This window comes from Malus sylvestris, chromosome 14 (assembly GCF_916048215.2).
Source record: "Malus sylvestris chromosome 14, drMalSylv7.2, whole genome shotgun sequence".
NCBI lineage: Eukaryota > Viridiplantae > Streptophyta > Magnoliopsida > Rosales > Rosaceae > Malus > Malus sylvestris.
Window position 1 is genome coordinate 21,694,180 of NC_062273.1, and position 5,115 is coordinate 21,699,294.

At 40.2% G+C, this 5,115-nt stretch overlaps 1 long non-coding RNA gene across 1 annotated transcript; it reads left to right on the plus strand.

The window, feature by feature from the left end:
* The first annotated feature begins 1,917 nt into the window (after positions 1-1,917).
* On the plus strand, positions 1,918-2,579 carry LOC126598342 (uncharacterized). Its single transcript, XR_007614793.1, has 3 exons — positions 1,918-1,972; positions 2,049-2,164; positions 2,319-2,579. It is a non-coding gene; the product is annotated as an uncharacterized LOC126598342 (long non-coding RNA).
* The last annotated feature ends 2,536 nt before the right edge of the window (positions 2,580-5,115 follow it).

Sequence of the window (5,115 nt, forward strand, 5' to 3'; positions counted from 1 at the left end):
GCGTGTGCAGATTGCAGACAAGCTTTATCCAAAGAAATCTGACTCTCGAAGTTCGGAGAGCGGTGCCTTTTCAGTTTTCGAACAAGCAATCCTGTCGGGGATCTGGCTCTCGAGATTCAGAGAATGGTGCCTCTTCAATTTTTGAGAAAGCAGTATGCCTTGCCACGGAGCACGGAGGTTGACACACATTGAGACTTTCTAGTTATCAAGCAGTGGTGCTGTTCCTTTACCCTTGTGGGTAATAGTATGGTAGCTGGACCTTCAAAATTTATGTGTCTAAACTTTGTCAGAGATCTTTGGCAAAATTATCTGTGGTACTCGAGGAGCTGATGTTGCGTGTGGAAAGTGATGCCTCTTCGAAATCTGGAGAGTGGTGCCTCTTCGATTTTTAAACCAACGGCCCCGTTGCTCTTTCTTTTATAAGGGCACCAATTGTGTGCAAGGAGTACATTCAGAGAGTTATTGCTTGTAGGAATTTTCCCCTTACTTCAGAGATTTATTGCACCTTATTTCTCTTTCATCATTTCTGAGAATGTCTGGTCCATACGACCATCGTTTTGACTTGAACTTTGGTGAAGAGGCAGCCATGCCTTCTCAAGACAACATATGGTGCCCATCCTTCTTATCCCCTATTGGTCTTCTTACCGTTGAGGACTCTGTGATGAAGAATGATATGACCACTGCGGTGGTGGCCATGAACCTTCTCACTCCCAAAGATAACAGACGACTTTTCAAACGGTCTGATGAGTTGGCTGTTAAGGATTCTTTGGCTCTCAGTGTTCAATGTGCAAGTTCTGTGTCTAATATGGCCCAACGCCTATTTGCTCGAACCCGCTAAGTTGAATCATTGGCGGTTGAAGTGATAAGTCTTAAACAAGATATCAGAGGGCTCAAGTATGAGAATAAATAGTTGCACAGGCTCACACATGACTATGCTACAAACATGAAGAGGAAGATCGACCAGCTGCAGGAATCTGATGGTAAGATTTTACTTGATCATCAGAGGTGTATGAGTTTGTTCCAAAGACATTTATTGCCTTTGTCTTCTGGGGCTGTACCGCGTAATGAAGTTCCAAATGATCAACCTTTGGTGCCTCCTCATTCTGGGGTTCTGCCTAGTATTGAGGCTCCGAATAATCACCCTCTGGTGCCTCCTCTTTCTGGGGCTCTGCCGACTGCTAAGACTTCTCCTGAGCAACCTTTGTGAAGGCTCACTCTTGTTTGTTTGTTTTGATTCATGTATATGTACATATTTGTAACTTATCGGAGATATCAATAAACAAGCTTTGCTTCATTTCATAGTATTGTGTTAAATACACCAAGGCCTTCTTCACTAAGTTCTTTGAATTTTTCCTTTTGTTGAAGCTTGTATGTTAAAGCTTTGTGAGTGAAGCATGTAGGTTAAGGTAGTGCTCCCTTAATTTCCCGAGTGAGGAAAACTTCTCGTTTGGAAACTTGAAAAATCCAAGTCACTGAGTGGTCGTGAGACTTCCGAGTATCAAGATGCAGTAGCATATGGTAGAAGTCCCCCAAGTCTCCGGTCGAGGGAGTTGACGAATGAGGCATTTCCTTTCTGAGCCTTCTTCATATATATTTGTTATGAAAGTTGTTAGGCCCAAAGAAGATGAGGCCTAGGCAATTTTTTTTTTCGATTTTTTTCTTTTTTTCTTTTTTTTTCGAATTTTTGAATTTCCGAATTTTTGAATTTTTGAATTTCTGAAAATATATATATATATATTGAAAGCTTTGTAGTTGAAGCTTTGGTGTTAAAGCTTTGTAGGTGAAGCTTTGAGGTTGAAGCTTTGTTGGGCACCATAAATTGATTTTGCTTCACACTATCTTGATCATGATAGTGTGAAGCTTTTGTAGGTGAAGCTTTTGTGTTGAAACTTTGTAGGTGAAGCTTTTATGGGTCAAGCTTTTGTGGGTCAAGCTTTTGTAGGTGAAGCTTTTGTGGGTCAAGCTTTTGTAGGTGAAACTTTTGTGGATGAAGCTTTTGTAGGTCAAGCTTTTGTGGGTCAAGCTTTTGTGGGTCAAGCTTTTTGTAGGTCAAACTTTTGTGGGTCAAGCTTTTGTAGGTGAAGCTTTTGTGTTGAAGCTTTTGTGGGTGAAGCTTTTGTGTTGAAGCTTTTGTAGGTGAAGCTTTGGAGTTGAAGCTTTGTAGGTGAAGCTTTGGAGTTGAAGGTTTTGTTGGGTACCATGAATTGATTTTACTTCACACTATCTTGATCAAGATAGTGTGAAGCTTTTGAGAATTTGTAGTTGTCCTCCATTGATGAAGCTTTTCTTAGTGAAGCTTTGGAGTTGAAGTTTTGTAGGTGAAGCTTTGGAGTTGAAGCTTTGTAGGTGAAGCTTTGGAGTTGAAGCTTTTGTTGGGTACCATGAATTGATTTTGCTTCACACTATCTTGATCAAGATAGTGTGAAGCTTTTGAGAATTTGTAGTTGTCCTCCATTGATGAAGCTTTGTTGAATTTCCCTTTTTTTTTCTTTTTTTTTTTGGAAAACTAGAAATTTGAAAATGTGGGAGAGACAACATATACAAATTTTGCTTCCACACTGTTGAGCAAGAGATTGTGATGCAAGCCACACCTTGTAGTAATCGAAGGTTTGGATGAACCATATAAATTGAATTTGCTTCGAAGGTCTGAGAATTGTAGTTGCCCTCCATTGATGAAGCTTTTGTTAGCACCATAAATTGGTTTTGCTTCACACTGTCTTGATCAAGAGTGTGTGAAGCTTTTGAGAATTGTGGTTGAACTCCTTTGATGAGGCTTTTGTTATCACCATAAATTGGTTTTGCTTCACACTGTCTTGATCAAGAGTGTGTGAAGCTTTTGAGAATTGTGGTTGAACTCCTTTGATGAGGCTTTTGTTATCACCATAAATTGGTTTTGCTTCACACTGTCTTGATCAAGAGTGTGTGAAGCTTTTGAGAATTGCGATTGCCCTCCATTGATGAAGCTCTTGTAGGCACCATAAATTGGTTTTGCTTCACACTGTCTTGATCAAGAGTGTGTGAAGCTTTTGAGAATTGTGGTTGAACTCATTTGATGAAGCTCTTGTTGGCACCATAAATTGGTTTTGCTTCACACTGTCTTAATTAAGAGTGTGTGAAGCTTTTGAGAATTGTGGTTGCCCTCCATTGATGAAGCTTTTGTTGTTGGCACCATAAATTGGTTTTGCTTCACACTGTCTTGAATAAGAATGTGTGAAGCTTTTGAGAATTATGGTTGCCCTCTATTGATGAAGCTCTTGTTGGCACCATAAATTGGTTTTGCTTCACACTGTCTTGATCAAGAGTGTGTGAAGTTTTTTAGAATTGTGGTTGAACTCCTTTGATGAAGCTCTTGTTGGCACCATAAATTGGTTTTGCTTCACACTGCAAAGCATTTGATTTTCTAACAGTAACGTGGAGCTTGCCGTCCTCAGTATTCAAAAAATAAAAAGTAACAAAGAAGATGCCCCCATTTTCTGAGAAAGCAAAAAGCAAAGCAAAAGGGAAAAGAGAAAGCAAAAACAAGGAATAAACACCCTACCAGAATGATGTGATTTACTTTTCTTGTTTTTTGTATGATTTAATTTATTTTTCGTATTTTTCGGAGACATATGTATAAACCCCATTAGAGGGTAAAAAAAGAAAAGAAAAAAGAAAAGAAAAAAAAAGCAAAGCCCCAAATAAATGGGCTGGAATGTTGTGTAGGGCGAAGGCCCATAAGCCCAAAATAGCACCAACCAGGTCATCAAAAGTACGCCCAGTACTCCAAAATTATTCGGCAACCTGCCGCTATTACCATCAACCAGGTGATCAAAAGTATGCCCAGTACTCCACAATTATTTCGGCAACCTGCCGCTATTACCACCAACCAGGTGATGAATGTACAACCCGTACTCTAATATCATTTGGCAACTAGCCATTCATGCCACCAACCAGGTGATGAAATGTACAACCCGTACTCTAATATCATTTGGCAACTTGCCACTCATGCCGCCAACCAGGTGTAGAAGGAACTTATCTTCATGCCACAAACTAGGTGATGAAATGTACAACCCGTACTCTCCTTCATGCCACCAACCAAGTGATGAAATGTACAACTCGTACTCTCCAGCTTTAAAAGCTTCATTTACAGAGCTCTAGCTTCAAAGCTTTACCTACAAAGCTTCACCTACAAAGCTTCTGTGCAAGGTATACAAATGCAGCCTCCGAACAACCGCCACTTCGGCCCATACATGGATTCAATTTGAAGTTTCCAGACAACAGACTCTATTGACTGAAGACTTGGGGGGACTACACTATACACCATAAATTGGGCCTCAACTAGGCCTTATGAAAAATACTTGGAGAACTTAGCCCATTATTTATGTACTGAGGAGCGAGCCCTTATTCTATAAAAGGGACTCCCTCACTTTCATTAGAGAGCACTCATGAAAAATACTTGGGGGACTCTAACCCATCACTTATGTATTGAGGAGCGAGCCCTTATTCTATAAAAGGGACTTCCTCACCATCATTAGAGAGCATCAACTCTAGCCCATCATTCATGTATTGAGGAGCAAGCCCTTATTCTATAAAAGGGACTCCCTCACCTTCAACACCACAAGCCAAGCCAACCAAGGCAACTTAAGCCACAAGCCGAGCAACCTCGTAGCGTGTGCTACTTCTAGTTGAGCATCATTTCAGATTGAGCACCGCCTCATATCGAGCATCAGTTTAAGACAACATCTAGTTACTTCGGCCCACACATGGACTGAATTTCAAGACTTTAGCCAAAAGACTCTCTTGACTGAAGACTTGGGAGACTACTGTTTATACCATATTTAAGGCCTCGTATTTAGACCTCGTATAAATACTCGAGTGACTTAAATGTAATTATGTAATAAAGGAAGGGGCAAATATGTAGTACTGTTTATACCATATTTAGGGCCTCGTATTTAGACCTCGTATAAATACTCGAGGGACTTAAATGTAATTATGTAATAAAGGAAAGGGCAAATATGTAAGAAGTGACGAGTCCTTATTCTATAAAAAGACCTCTCACTCTCACAATGAAAATAGGTCATTTCTGGAGCCTTTTCACCCCTTTCACATCCCTTCTCATTACAGAGGCTCTCTCCC